At 46.9% G+C, this 15,934-nt stretch overlaps 1 protein-coding gene across 2 annotated transcripts in view; it reads right to left on the minus strand.

Annotated features, from left to right (window-relative positions):
- Positions 1-15,934, minus strand: part of HPCAL1 (hippocalcin like 1) — an 81,263-nt gene that overhangs the window by 57,110 nt on the left and 8,219 nt on the right. Inside the window, exon 1 of one of the 2 annotated variants that reach the window (XM_068183467.1) lies at positions 8,650-8,931. The exons of the other annotated variant lie outside the window; for it this stretch is intronic. The gene's annotated coding sequence lies outside the window, so the exon portion shown is untranslated. Of the gene's footprint in view, positions 1-8,649; positions 8,932-15,934 lie in introns of those variants that run through there. 2 annotated transcript variants of the gene reach the window in all.

Genomic DNA, 15,934 nt, shown 5'->3' on the forward strand with positions numbered 1-15,934 from the left:
TAGTTGAAACAGCTCAAAAACCTTCCAAGGACTGAATGAAACCTGAATTAATTCAAAACCCAAATTATAGTGATATAAGCTGTTATGCCAGAGCCAAGGTACCTCACATAACCTTAATTCTCTCTGCATATTGAGGCTCTTTTATGCTACATAAAACCACACTCCAGCTACAGAATATGCAGCTGCATTTAAATTAAGTTTATCACAAACCAGTGCTCCTGGGCAGATCATTTATTAATTTAAAAAAACCTACACACTCTCATCTTTATAAGGGGAAAACCACCTTGGAAGCGAAGCAAAAACCAGATGCACCAGTGTCTTGTTAACCTCTAGAGAGCTGGAAAAGCAACGTTAAGTGCAAAATTTCCAGCACACATCAATCGCAGTTTCAGAGGTGAAATATCAACCTCAGGTGACAAAGATTTTTCTAAGCTGAGGGGTCTTCCCTGTTCTGCCAGGACAGGCTGCCACTTCCTCACAGGCAGCCCATAATTTACCTTGGCACAGTCTGTCCCAGCACACCAGGGCGCGTGCAGATGGGTTCAGCCAGCAGCAGAGCTGTCTGGAACACAGCTGGGCAAACGCCTCCTCAGCAGCCACAGGGACACCTGGGTAACAATGCTGGAAGTCCCCTCATCTTTTTACTCAGTGGGAGCCATGACCTGTGAGGACCCAAGCTCCTGGAGAAGTCTGACAGTGACCATCTTGATGTCTTTGAGACCTGTCACCCTTGCTACTCCAGTCAGGGAATTTTCCCTCTCCTTTCACCCACTTCTGACTACCAGTTAAGAAATGGCTTCAAATGGAGGCTGACATCATGAACAGGAGCCTGGCATCTCCATGGCTAGATGTGGGCAGGGGGGCGAGATGGGGGAGCAGAGGAGACAAGCAGTGACAAACTGGCACCCTGCAAGCCCCACAGCACACCAGCCACAGGCTGCAGCCGGAGACACAGAACCTGGCACAGGGATGTCATGGTCACAGAGAGAGATGGCAGTGGTGGCTGGCATTGAGTAGCTCAGCCTATGGCACTGCTCTGCCCCAGCACCTGCACATCTTCCTCAGGCCCCGCTGCATTGGAACAGCGGGCACGACACAGGAGTGTGCTGGTGTGGAGAGCCGCAGGCACAGCATTAAACCCCTGGCGGTACTCACATGCCACAGTCTGTCTTTCCGTCTAAGGCTGCTCCACCTCTAGGCACACTTCTCACAAGCCCCTGAGGAGCCGTTAATATTCAATAGTCAGCCTGGACTTTTGCATGCATACACCTTAAGGATACCAAAACTTCCACCAAAATGTTTTTGCAGTGCTTTCCTGGAAGTGAGCAAGCAGTGCAGAGCATTTTTGTTAGAAACGTGTCTCCCCACTAAGCATTAAAAGCCATCAAACCCATTAATGATACATAGAAGACCCCAGCACCAGCAGTGGGCATCAAACATCTGAAAACAAAGCTCAGCACAGCTAATTCAAAACGTCCCAACACAAATGGGACTAACCAACACCTGGCTGTGAAGCCCCTGGTGCTCAGAAGGTGATGGCTCAGCCAAATCTGAGGAAGATCATCCTTGCCTGCAACAAATCAGAGCTCTGAAGATGGCCAGCAAGTGCACCTTCATTTCCAAACTGTGCCTTCTGAATTACACCCATAAAAGCAAGCATTCAGTAAATTCAGCTGTTTCTGGTGCTCTCAGTTCAGAACAGTGTGCCTTACTTAAGGGACAGGACTTCTGGGAAGCTACAGCACACACCATATGAACAGCCTGCCAAGAGTCCCCAGCAGGGGCCACAAAAGACACAGTCAAACACCAGAAGACCTGAGAGAAATCACAGTTGGTGTGACTGAACAGACCAGATCTGGCAAACCCTGTGTATACCAAGACATTTTGTCAGAAGAGAGACAGGGAGATCCCCCCTTGTAATAGGCTAAGCAATTGCACCCATCCTCCACTCTGGACAGTCCACTGGTACCTCGGCAGGTGTCAGCAATGGAATTTTCCCCTGCAAAGATTCCTGTCTTCTTTGTGACTGGTAAACAAGCATTGCTGGAGTCACAGATTATTCAGCCTGAAACTGCAAGCTGCTTTGGAGGGCTGTTCCATCTGAACAGGGCAAGACAGATTCTTTGCTCCTTTGCAAATCCCACCAGGTCAGGAGGCTTCCCATGGGGACAAACCTGGCTGGGAAATTCAGCCTGCAGGTTCAGGGAATCCTTAAGAAGATGGGAGACGAGGGCTAGAGAATGAATTAAAGTGTGATCTTTTCCTATCTTCTGAGACAAACACAGCTCTTTGCAACAGAGCTTTAGGGCCAGATTTAGGAATGAATGCCGTTTTAAGAAGCGTGACACCAGCAGAACAGAAAGTTGAGGCTGCAGTCTACAGAGCTGAATCTCATTTACTTTCAGACCATTACCACTGCTTCAATTACCCTCAGCTGGAATGAAATGTGATTTCCATTTTTTAAAATTATCTTTTGATGCATCTTCTGACAACCCTAGAAGAAACCCTGACTGGTCCTGGCAGAGCTGCTGCTCTTGGGATGAGCCTGGCATGGAGGATCACAGCACCTCAGGCTCACGTTGTGTTCCCTGGGGTGACAGGCATGTGCAGTGGTCAAACTCCTGACATCCAGAGAAGGGGCTTCAGCCATCACTGAGGGTGCAGCACCCAGTGAACCATCCCCAGGCGACAAACAGGGGAACCACCTGAAATGAAAAGTTCTCCCACAACTGATTTCAGCCAGTTTGTTTCACATCAAACCTAAGCCAAGGGAAATAGTTTACCATGGGATTTGGGGAAATCTGGCTTCTTACATCAGGGGTGGTCATGGTCTGCCATTGTCCACCTGGATGCAACCATCCAGGGTTCATTGCACAAAGCCACTGGAGAGGCTGGACACAAGCACGTGCTCATTCCCATTTAAATGGTTCTGACTTTCAGAAACACATGTGATTCTGCAACTGTCAAATATCTGTGTTTTCAACCCATGTTTTATTTGGCATAAGTGCCTCCTTTAATAAACTGTTACACACAGGAGCACCCATTTTCTGGAAAGCCTTCCAGAACCCCTCTGAAGCAAAGCTGACATACATGAGCTCAAGAGCAATAAAACTCAGCCCAGCAAAAATCGTGTTGACTAACCATGGAGGGCTTTATATTGATCCTACTTTCTTTCCCCCCACCCCTGTACAGTGGCTCCAGCTCTCTCAGTACAAGAGCTTTGGCAGGGTGGACACCACAGAGGTGAGATCAGAGAGGGTCACACAGGGGTATTGACTCTTGAAAAAGAGCCTTGAACTGGATAGAAGCTAGAAGGAAAAGCAGAAACCCCAGCTTGTTCCAGGACAGTGCTTTGATCACTCTGCAGATGATGAAAGGCAGCTGCCTGTGACACCCACTGGCCAGGCAGCTCCTGCCAGGCCCCTGCTCCCAAGCCTAGGTTTCAAGCTGCTGCCTTCCCTTCAGCTCTGGCAAGGGAGATACTGGGTTTTCAAGCGTCTTCTAACATACTGAACAGATGTTGCTTCTAGGCCCTTTCCTAAGCACTGTGAAGTTTGGTTGCTTTTATTTTTTGAACACACATTTCATAGCCAAAGTTGGTGCTAATGGTTATGCATCCGCAACATCTTTCCATGGAACTCCCACTCTCCTCTCACACATTAGCAGCTTTCATCCAGCAACCCCAAACTGCCCTACAAAGAAATTTTCCCCAGATAAGTTTTAAGAAAGAGAAAGTGATTGTGTTTGGAGAAACAAAATTTGCCTGCTAAATAAATCTAAAAAAAAAAAAAAAAAAAAAAAAAAAGCTTTATTCAAGAGAAAAAGGAAAGGATGCCAGGATGCCCTGCATATGCTAACTGGCTTTGACAATGGCTATCTGCATTGTGACCAAACCAGTGAGCTTTCTCCCCTCACACAGTGGGCGGGCTGCCAAGAACAGAGCATCCTGCGCATAATGCCCCTTTGAAAGAAAAAAAGAAACCTGAAAAAAAATTCCTGCTACCTCCGAGCAAGGAAAAGCTCCTTTCTGCACAGCGAGGCCAGGCTGTGCGGAGCAGAGGTGAATGAGAAGCGCGGAAGGCTGGCGAGGACGGCTTGCAGCACGCCCACGCGCTGGCTCCCAGCCCCCTGAAGGCATTTCTTTTCCTCCCTCCTCCCATCGCCGCCCCCGACTATTCTAAAATGACTTTGCATGAGGCACATGCCAACCTCTAAGCACAAGGCACCATGTATTTCCTATTCCATGCCCAAGCTATACCATCCATCACACTTTTATTTTCAAAAGATTACTAGAATCCGGAGTTTACACACAAGGGACACACAAGTGTACACGCTCCCACTCCCAGACAATTCGTGTGAAATGCTTCTTGCACCTCCATTGCTGGGAAGTACGTGCCCGAAGCAGGTATGCTGCATGGTTGGGGAACCAAAAACAAACCCCTTTGCCACTCTGACTTGTCCACCGGCTAATTCATTACGATAAACCCATTGTCCAAAACAAAAACATTATTTAATTGCTAAACCAGCTGCCCAAGTTTAGCTGTTGCTCTTGGCAAACATATCAGGATCCCAGTACGCCTGGTTTTCAGTAAGTATCTCTGTAGGTGCAAGTCATGCCTTCCACCCTTGAAGTATCTGTCACCAATCCAGTGTTTTCCAACCCAAGTGGATATTTAAAGGGATACCATCAGCTTAAACACCTCTCTGAATGCATTAAGATTACAGCAACTGAAATACTAGCAAGCACCTTTTTGTTTTTCCCCCTGCTGTTAAACATACATTTATGGAGCTGCACTCTTCCCCATCAGGCAGCCTGATTGCCTTTAAAAACAGAGGGCAGAAAAAGAAAAAAACGGCTAGAACGTATTTGAAGGAGTCACCAAAAAAACTGGCAGAAAGTCTCAAAGGCTGATGCCTGAAGTACATGCAACTACAGCTATGTCTAAGTTTTCTCGCTGCTTTTTCAAGTAGACTGTGCCCCTTCAGGCAGGCAGCTCAATCACTGGGAAATACATCGCATGCAAGGGAAGAAAAAGGCTGGCCGGGTTGTAGCTGACATCTTTTGAACAGAATGCTGCTTGGCATGTGTTTCCAAGTATCTCTACTAAAATTGATCACCAGGGAGAATTCCTTAAACCACTTGCTACTCTTTTTGATTTTAAAAAGATACACACCCGCAGGACAAGAAACACTGAAACAACCCAAGTATCATTGCCATTTCTTTCACGCTGGTTACTCACAGGTATCTACAAAACTACTGTGCAAATGATAAGAAGCATTTCTTAGTAATAACAATAAAGGCATCTTTCATGCAGTGCAATCCAGAAGAACTGCAATATTTCTTAGATTACAAGACTGATCTGCCCTCCCCCCCTCCAGCTCCTGCCTTCTAATTCCAGCACAATCAGAGCAGGAGAATGCATAATACATCCTGCGGTAGACCCTGTAGGTCTCCCAGCCATTAAGCAACACCACACTTCCAGAAAGGTCACATTTCCAGGAGAGTCAGATGAAAATTCTCTCCTATCCACTGAAAGACTCTGAGAGGTAAAGTAAGGAACTCCTCATGGAGTATTTGCCCCCACTGTTCAAGGATTCACTATTATTCTGCCAGCAGAGCATGACAACAGGCAGAGGATACCTATCTGTGTAAGTCGAGAAATGCAGACATCAATGGGTTAATTAGCAGGTTAGCAAAACAAAACCGACTTGTGGAACCTTTTATGCAGCAAAAGACTGAGGGAAGATAACTGTTTGAATTTCTTATACTCTCGATTATTGGAACAATGGAAATTTTAGGCACTGATTGAAAACAAGTTCTGTTCATTAAAGCTAAACTTCAACAATTTTGCAAAAGCTAATCTTTTCATTATCCATGGGTAGGATTACACACAATACAGTAACACAGTCAACACAATGTAAGATAAACCTCTTGCCAGAAGAAATTTAACTTGTATCCAAGTTAAGCTCAATGAAGATGAAGATGCTGGACACAAACAATTTTCTAACACAGGTAACGAACACAGAAACTGATCCCACATATAAAAAAGCATCCTAGGAACATGATGGAAAACATTTAAAAAGAAGAGTCTGTATTTCTTCCGTTAACTGGAAAACACATTGCATTTTTTCCTGAATCTGACCTGCAAGTCATGCTTGAAGGAAATTCCAGCAGTTCTTTGGAAAAGTGTGAGATCCTTTTCCATGAGTATCAGTGCATCTTGCACATGCAAACAGTGCAGCATCATTGCTTACAGTTTCACATCACTAAAAGGAAGTAAAAAACCCAATGATATAGAATTTGAATCCCCACTGCCCCCTTGGTCTACCAGCATTCTTGTCTTCCCCATGTCAAAGTAATCAGCACTCAGAAGAATGTTACCTTGCTTGTAAAAAATAAAAAAAAAAAAAAAAAGTTGCATGTGGATTTTTAATTGCAACATTTCTAAACACAGATTACATTATTTCTTTTTTTCTTTTTTCCTTTTTTTTTTCCTGTGGAGTCATAATCCAAGTTTAATGTTGCTTAGGCTACATATTAATCTCTATCCCCATCTCCCAATAACTGGCCCGTGTTACTTCCATGCCCATGAGCTCAGGTGGTAGAGTGGGGGCACCGCAGTGCCAGCTGCAACATGCAGCGAGCAAAGCATTGCCTGCACTAACAGAGTGGCAGCCTCATCTGAGAGCTAGAAAGGTTTGTCTACACAAGTTCCTGCCGGTGCAAGCAGCCAGCTGCAAGAGCAAACCCCACTCCAGCACTGTAGCAATTCCCTGAACAGACTAAGCTATGCCAACAAAAGCACTTTTTTTGCCAGCAGAGCTGACTCCTCACCAGAGCTCCTGAGAGTGTTGCAACAGCCACTCTATAGTGGCACCCATTTTTTCCCCTCAGTTTCCTACACTTCCACCTCTACACAGAGAAAGGCAAGAAACAAAGAAATGCAGAGAATAGGTGTGAGGACAAGATGATGTGTGTCCTGCTGGCTGGCCAGCACCTCCTCACCAAACCTAAGGAAAATATGAGATGATCTGCCTTCTTCCCCAAGCCCCACCACACTACATGAAGGCAAACACACTCAGCTCTAAGATCCATTCACCTGAATCAAAGGGTTTCCAACCCAAGCACCTGAGAAGAGTTGAGGCATCAGGAGTGAGGTTGGCTCTAGAACAAGTGCAGAGGCTCCTCCAGGCTCTGCTCCCTGGCCAAAAGTACCCAACAATGCTGGTGGACCCCAGCATTGACAGCATGATATCAGTGGCTGCTGAAATAGTCCCCCAGTCTTTGCTCAAATTTCATCTCAGGCAAGAAGAGCTTTTGAACCTGAAATTATGACAAATGGCTCCCAATAGGAAAAACAGAAAATATTTTGGGGAGGTAGTGATTGTTTCCTCCTTTCTTCTTCCCACAGAGAAAATCTGATCTTCCTACCAGATTTTTACTTGCGAATGGGATTACAGGACAATGCTCAGCTACAGTGCTTGACTACAAGTATTTCTGTGAAAAAGCTCAGGATTTCGTTATGTAGGTAAAAATCACGCAGCTATGAGCAGGAGACACAGACCTACTGAGCAACCAGCTGTTTTTCTCAGCAAACCTTTCGTTCCTGACGATGCATTAGATGACCTTTTCCCAAACCAAGCAGGAACTTATTTACATAGAAACTTTCTTGTAAACACACTTGCCTTGTTTTATTTCCTATTTCTTGCAATTCTCCCTACTTCGGCAGCTAGTGTGTGCTGGAGCCATGTGCTCCAGCAGGTCCCAAAGCAGCCTGATGCAAACCACGGCTGGCAGATGTCTTTGCTGCCACAACCTCACAGGAGTAGGGTGTTCCCCCTTGCCCGGCTTCCAGGGAACTGGGGTGACCTTGGCCGCAGCCATCCGGCCTCCAGCACAGCCCCAGACATCTCTCAGGCGAGGAGACAGACAAAAAAGCCAACTCACCAGAGGCAAACGCCAGCATTTTTAAAGGCCGATTGGGAGGGAAGGTTGGCAATAGGAAGTCCGGGTCTGTAGGAGTTGACTCAAAGGGCCCTGCAACATTCATGCGTCGGGAACTTCTCCGGGTAAACCATTAACCACCATAAAGCAGAGCCGCGAAACGCCCCTCACCATCGGGGAGGCTCACACACAGCCGAGCACACACGCGGGCTGCACGGGGATATGCACACACAGATGTACAGATATCCATACACCCACAGACATACAAGGACACAGATACACACGGCTTGGGGTTTTTTGAGGGCAGGGGAAACGCTGGCAATTCCCTCCGCTCCGGGCGAGGCGAGCGCCGGCACCGCAGCTCCGTGGCGGTAGAGAGGGGATCCGCTCGCATCCCCCGGACGCGAAGAGGGCGCCCGGATCCGCTCCGCGTCTCCAGGCGGCGAAGGGAGCAGCCGCCCCGCTCCGCGCCCCACGGGGATGTAAGAGATGCGCGGAGCGCCCCGCGCCCACGATCCAGACAGGACGTTTTGATCCCTGTCTCCCCGAAAATACCCCCGCCAAAAGCCAGGAACCTCCCCCTTCCCTCCAGCTTCGCCCTCCGACAGTCGCCGCGGTAGGAGAGAGCGCGCAGACCTCCCGCAGCCCTACCGAATTTTCCGCGCCGCTCCGCGGGTAGCGGCGAAGCAGCCCGGGTTTCTTACCCGGCTGGCGGAGCGGGGTCCCGGGGCGGCCTGGAAGCAGCGGCGGCGGCTGCGCGGGGGCGCGGCGGCTTCCTGGGAGCTACAACTCCGCGGCGGCGCCCGGGCGAGCCGCGCGCCTGCGGAGCGGCGGCGAGCGGGGAGGAAAAGAGGAAATGAGCGGGAGGCGCATTGGAGGGAGGGAGGGGGAGGAAGGAGCCGTCGCCGAGGGACCAGGGAGAGCGAGGGACAGAGCGCAACTTCCCCGGCGGGGCAGCGGGCGCGCCGGGGGGCGGAGCGCACCGTACCGCCGCTCCGCGGCCGCCCCGCGGCGTGCGCAGCGCCGAGCCCCGCGCCGGGGCCGCCCGCCGCCGCCGCTCCCGCCGCGCCGGACACTTGGTATCGCCCTGCCCGGCCCCGCCAGGGCCGCTGCCGCGGGCAGGAAGTGCGGGGCCGGGGGGACAGCGCGGAGAGGTGGCTCCGCGGGGCTGCGCGCCCGCGGGGAGCTGCGCCCGCCCCGCTGGCGCTCGCTGCCGGCTCCTCCGGCACCGCGGGCAGGGGAGCGGGGCGGGAAAAGTTCTGATTTTTTATGTTGGAAGTGTTGGAAGGTTTTAAATTCTTTTTTCTTTTTTTTTTTCCTTTTTTTTTCTTTTTTTTTTTTTTTCTTTTTTTTTTTTTTTTTTTGTGGTTTTTACCCCCAAAACAAATAAGGGAATGCCAGACTGGGACCTCTCCCGCGGCCCCAGCTCGTCCCCGGCCCTGCACGTATCCCGTAGAGCGGCTGAAGGTGTCCAGCGCTGAGTGCACGGGGAGGGAGGAAGGGAGGACGGCGGCAGCAGTAGCCGCCTGGAGTGGCTGCTGGAAGCGAGCGCAGCCGCCTCCCAGCACACGGACCCCACGCTTCCCTCTGAACAGGGCAATGGGACGAGCTCCCTGCCACAAAAGTGCGCCCATCCCGTTTCGGCAGTGGCCCCCCAGCAGCGTGGAGAGTTGCACAGGTGAACTTGATGCCGTCGGCTGAGTCTGGACGGGTGCCATCCCTCTCGCTGGAGACAGGCGCCCACCCTTCGCTCAGTGTTCTGTGCAAGACATGAAGTTACAGAGCCTCTCCCCATACCCCATCACAAAATGGAGGGGATTTAGGGATTGATGCTGATTGCTTCCTGAGGGAGGTGATTGGAAGCATTGCTCAGAAATACAGCATGTAGCACAAAGTGAATCTTCTTGTTAGGATATTCCTCCCCACCTGCCCTCTCCCAGCTCCTGCACAGCACATTTTACCAGTCAAAAATATATGGAGAATTTAATGTAATTGTCACTGTGCCTTATCGGTAGCTTTCACTCTGCCTCCCCTTACAGGATTCTCCACGAGCACCTTCAGTGCTGTCTTGAGATAAGAACTGAATAGAGCTGAAATCAAGGCCACACCAGGAAAAAGATAGTAAAAGATCTAAATGACAAAACGGGGGGGGGGGGGGGGCAAACAGAAAAATTTCAAAACCTTCAAAGCTTATCTTTGCATTAAGTCCAACAGATTTTCATAGGGACAGGGGAAAATTAAAAAAAAAAAAAGCAAGCAACCAACCAAAATACACAAAGAAATCAAACCTTTCACATGTACTTCAAAGATGGAATACCTTGAAGCTGGATACATAGATGCAAAGAGAAGAAAATGTTACAGATATTAAAATGTTACTTAACAATAGCCATTTTCTCCAAGGCCCTTCAAAAATAGTTGAACCATCTTGCCAGTTTAAAAAGAAGATAATAAAAATGTCAGCCAAGGAAAAGAACAAACTTGGAAACTAAAGCACCTGAACAGTTTAAACTAGAAGCAACTCAATCAGGAACATATAATGGAAAACTATCTAACCACCAGCGCTGCCAACTTCACCTGCTTGAAGCTGGATTCTCCTCACAGGAGATATGGGAGTAATCCCTTTGATTTCCCAGCAAACCCTTCCCTGTGCCAGCCTTGCCAACGTAAGCACGGCTGGACTCAAGGATGGGGCTGTGGTTCGTGCCTCTCCAGCTGCTCTGCCAGCGAGGGCGGTGGCACAGGTGACGACACCACTCCGCCCAGGAATAGGTGGCAACAGCACAAGTACCTACTTGAGGCCTCCTCCGAGATTTACAGCCCTCAGGGTTCAAGTCTGGGGAGAGAAAACAGTTTATGGTGCTCAACCCCACTTTCATTATTAACGTGGTTGTCACCACAGCAGGTTTCCCTCTGTGTGGCACTGCCCTGTGACCTGTGGTGGACAGGTTTTGAAATGAGACCTGCAGTCATTTCTGAGGCTGCAGTGACTCTTCTCCAGGCTTCCCAGGTTCAACGGGGATTTGCAGCTGTGAGTACTGTGTTCTGTATGGGGTGATCCTCAGATGGGTCTCTGTGCTGCTCTGCACCCGGCTCAGCACAGCTCTGGTCGCGTCTGTCAGGAACTGCCTGCGTTGGGAGGCTCAGGGACATTCCATGGTCAGTGGGTACTTACTTAAGAAGTGCCTGTGGCTGCTGCTCTCTTCGAACCCTCTAATGTTCTGTGTACTACCCCACAAGAAATTGCATAAACCCTGAAAATAATTCTGTATTCAACAACTATTAAAGAACACACAAGATCCAAATGGGATGTTGCTATCATTATGCCCAACTTCTTTCTTCAAGAATCGCAGCTTTCCAGTGTGCAAGATGGTTCAACCCAGACAGACAGACAACCAGAGAAATAGCACCAAGATGTCAGATGATTTAGAATCCTAATGCTTGCTAAAGATCAATTCCCGAGTTACAGAAATCCCTGGGGAAATGGAGAAAAATGGCCATAGAAATCTGACAACTGCTCACAAACAATCTGAGATGAAAAGAGGCTGTAGATCCATTCCTGTAACGAGTTTGTGAGGGCTGCTTCTCCCCTCCCAGAAGAGCAATGGAGCTGGTGAGGGATCCAGAAAACATGTCTTGAGAGGAGCAGCTGAGGGAGTTGGAGTGTTTAGACTGGAGAAAAGGAGGTTCATGGGGGAGCTTATCACTTCCTGCAACTACCTGAATGGAGGTTGTAGCTAGGTGGATGTCAATCTCTTCTTCAGGATAGTAAGTGGTAGAGTAAGAGGAAACAGCCTCAAGGGAAGGTTTAGATTGGATGTTAGGAAAAATTTATTTATAGAAAGCATTGTCAAGCATTGGAATGGGCTGCCCTGGGTAGAGTGGTATAGTCATCATTCCTGGAGGTATTTAAAAGACACGTAGATGTAGCACTTAGGGACATGGTTTAATGGTGGACCTGGCACTGTTTGGTTAATTGTTGGACCTGATGATCTTAGAAGTCTTTTCTAACCTAAATGATTCTCTGATTCTATGAAAACATTTGCAAAATTGGTCCCACTGGGTATATTTGGCTTATTCAAAGTTCTTCTTTTGTGGGATATGTTTGTTAAGCCCATCTGTAAAAAGCCCATGATGACCCAGCATGGACCTTCACAAATTTAAATCTACAACTGCTTTGGCATCTCACCTTTTGTTTGATTTTTCTTTCTGCTTTTCATTTAGTTTCCACAGTCAGGAGTGAGAAACAAAGAGGGATTAAATTTGATTCATTTGCATCATTCCAACTATGTGGAATTTGAAGATAATGTGTGATTTTTTTTTTTTTTTTTTGCTATCTGGGGTTTAATTATCAAAGGATTAGATGGAAACTAAGGTATTTGAAGTGTGTGGCTTTTTAAATTTCTTCGGTTATAATGTGAGCTTCGTAAGGCTATTGCTAATCTTGAATTACTATCTGCCTTCCTGTGGTTTGCCATGATTAACTGGAGGAAGGGATTAAAGTGGTATTTACCTTTTTTGAGCAGTTTATTGACTTGACCTGCCAGCCCAGCATCAAAACCAAAGGAAGAAAATGCTGGCAAGGATTAAGGATTGAGATCCTCTTTTCCCATTGGTCTTCTGATATCTGTTGGATTGTTGGGATGGAAAGCGCTGGTGGTGTCCTTGAAGGTGACAAATTGTTCCAGACATGGCCAGACATCTGGCAAGGGAGATTGTTGTGGGTCAGGCTGGCTCTGATCCTCCTCTCCCAGAAGAGCCAGAACTTGCTTCCTCTGCAAACAGTGACAGCCAAAAGCATGTCTTCTGGCTTTGAGCTGGGACATGGTCATCCTGGTCATCCCCACACTGTGATCCTGGAAGCGCATGGCAGTTCCCCAAGGGAAGCTTCTGGCCAGCAACTTTGCCTGGGAAGGAGCTCCTGCCTAGCTGGGCCATTTGCAAAACAACCTTGCAGGAGAGGTTGGAGGAGCAGGGGTAAGACCCCTACATCACTGAGCTTCCTCACAATGTATGTTTGATGAAGAAGAAAGCAACGTTTCAAAAGACAATGCAATTTTTTTTTTTAATCCTCTTTTAATCTTGTTTTTGGAAATCCCTTAATGAGGGATCACTTTAAAGAAATTTAAATGAGAACAGTAATGGAGACATGAGCCAGTGCTATTTACCTGTGATAAAACCAAGCTGGTTGGCAGGTGCTTGGGGAAATAAGAGGGAAAATTTTTTATCAGAACTATTTTCTTTGATAAATTTTGAATTCCAGTGATAAATCTATGGATACTCATCTCTAAAACCTCCTATTTTTGTTACCAGATGCTGGGGCTTGAACCTTTGCCCTCTCTTTGTTTAAGAACTTTAACCCCTCTTTGTGCTCCTTTGCATTTCCAAGTCAGACTAACCAAGCAAACATAACTTGGGAAATGCCAGCTGCATCCATGGTTCTTATCTTCTGTACAGGCAAGCAGCATTACCTGAACAGGCAGACCTAGTATTTAATGTACTACAGAAACAAATATGCCAAGGGGTCTTGCCAGTCATCTGGATCACAGAAACTGGAAGTGAAAAAGAGCAGGTAGATTTTTACAATGCATTTTCCTGCCAAAGCAAGATTGTTCCCTGCAGTATTTTCTAGTGTACTTCCCTGGCCTATTTTAGATGAACTTGTAGGGCAGGGAGAGGCAGGAGAAGGAAATCTGCTAGTTACCTCTGAAGGCTCTTTGTCTAGTTTGAATAATATAACATAAAGCAAGGGAAAATTAGTGTTCAGAGAATGTAGCCACAACACAATATTTAATGTAATTTTTGCATGCTTTTTCATCTCCAACCTACTTACTATGCCTACCACTATGCCAGCAACATCAGATAGATGAAAAAGAAAGTAACAAAAATAGCGTCAATAGTCCACCTTTGCATGATTGCTCTTCTTTCTCTCAGCATGATTGTCTTGGGTGCTTTCTTCCCCAGCAAGGAAAAATAAATTGTAAGAGCTGCAATGATTGGCAGAAAGCCTGAGAACAGCAGATGTGAGCCTGCACAGCTGGACAAATAAAAAAATGCACTTTCTACCTACATTTGTATTAAGGTTGCCCCAGGGATACCCCAGTGCCTATGGGGGGGTCTCAGTATTTGAACAGCCGAAGGCATCAGGCACATTTACATATATGAGAACACTTGGTATCCTTTTCAAAGTCAAAAAGAGCAACAATTAAACCAACATAAAGGAAAATTGGCTGCGTGGTTTTTCTCTCCCATAATAGAAAGACTGAGGGTGGAGATATTAAAAAAAAATTAGGCCTGACAGAGGTGAAGAATTTATGAATTAAACTGACACGTTTTCATTTAATTTACTGTTGTCTACCCATTTATTACATGGAAACCTAAAAAGGACCTGATTTTGCCTCCCAGGCTGCAGTTGCTATGTCAGACACTAAAGTTAGGTGTTTTAGACAAGATTTTAATATTAAAGTTTCTTATGAAAAAGAGAAAGGTTTTGCTAAATAAGGAAAATGTAAAAGCTTCATTTCTTGCCATGGTGCTTTTGAGCTAGAGATATGCCCTATATGCTAAAGCTCTATATGTGAGAGATTTTCACAGTGGGGTTTGCTACAATATTTGCTGGGATTCATCATCAAACAAAATTTGGGGCCAGGGGCATTTTAGCTGCATCTATTAGCAAAAAAAAATTGGAATTTCTTACACTCCACAGCCCGCTCGTGATTATTTTCAGTTGCATCTACCAACAACCCTGTTGTCCCACAGGGTCCCTGCATAAGCATATCCACCATCAGGGCAGAGCTGCAGGGCCTTGGGTGTCTGCCCGTGATACCCTGGCATTCCCACCTGGGCTTGGCATTCCCACCCAGGCTATTTCCTCATGCTGGCAGCAGCAGCAATTTCTAAACACAAAATGACATGTCTAATTTGTCTGAGCAGAAAATAACAGAGAGCTCTTGAAATGGATGAGTTCCCACAGAGAGAAGTAGCCATTGAAAAACTTGTTTCTGTGAGATGTAACAGAGTGAACTCTGGTTTTGTCATTCAGTGTGGTAAATTTATGCTGAGAAAGGGGGAATAGAGTAAGAAGACTTAAGAGTTTCACTGCAGCAGAAAGTATCAATACTGTTACTTTTTTCTATTCTGAAACACAACAGGAGAATGCAAAAGTCAGAAAATAAGTATGAAAAAATACTAGTGTGTCTAAATGAAATTTAGTTTTTGCCTTGCAAAGCTTTTTAAAGACATGTAATTTTGTTCAATCAGGGCAATGAAAAATAATATTCTAAGCCTGGTGTTTCCCCACAGCAACTTTCAGTTTTGCTGAGACCACTTCTTTTCATATGGCCGATCCAAAGAGAAAGATAAAGAAATCTGACAGCGCTTCCTGGGATGCTGGAGCCAGCAAGATGGTACTGTAGTGCTCTCCCAGCCTGCGTGCTCTAGGACACTTTTGCAGAGTCCTGCAAAAGCCAGGGCATTCCACTGGCATCAGGATTGCTGCTTCCCCAGCACCCTGTGGTTGAGGGACTTTGCACCATGTTGCACTTCTCATCCAGGGCTCAAACCTTACTGCTGCGACACCCATGTCCTCATGCTGCTCCCATCTGCATGAAACTACCCTGAGATACTTATTATTGAAATTAATTTCCATACTTAAGGTGGGCTTATAGAAAGACAGAGGCAGACCTTTTAGTAGGGCCTGTTGCAGCAGGACTTGGGGTAATGGGTTTAAACTAAAAGAGAGCATGTTCAGACTACATAGAAGGAAAAATGTTTTACAATGAGGATGGTGAGACACTGGCACATCCACCAGAGACGTGGTGGATGCCCCATCCATGTAAACTTTTAAGGGCAGGTTGAATGGGGTTCTGAGCAACCTGAACTAGTTGAAGATGTCCCTGCTTATTTCAGGTTGTTTGACTAGATGACTTTTAAAGGTCTCTTCCAACCCAAATCACTCTGTGGTTCTGTAAAAACGGAGTGCCTCATAAAGCA

Source organism: Anomalospiza imberbis, chromosome 3 (genome assembly GCF_031753505.1).
Source record: "Anomalospiza imberbis isolate Cuckoo-Finch-1a 21T00152 chromosome 3, ASM3175350v1, whole genome shotgun sequence".
Classification (NCBI taxonomy): domain Eukaryota; kingdom Metazoa; phylum Chordata; class Aves; order Passeriformes; family Viduidae; genus Anomalospiza; species Anomalospiza imberbis.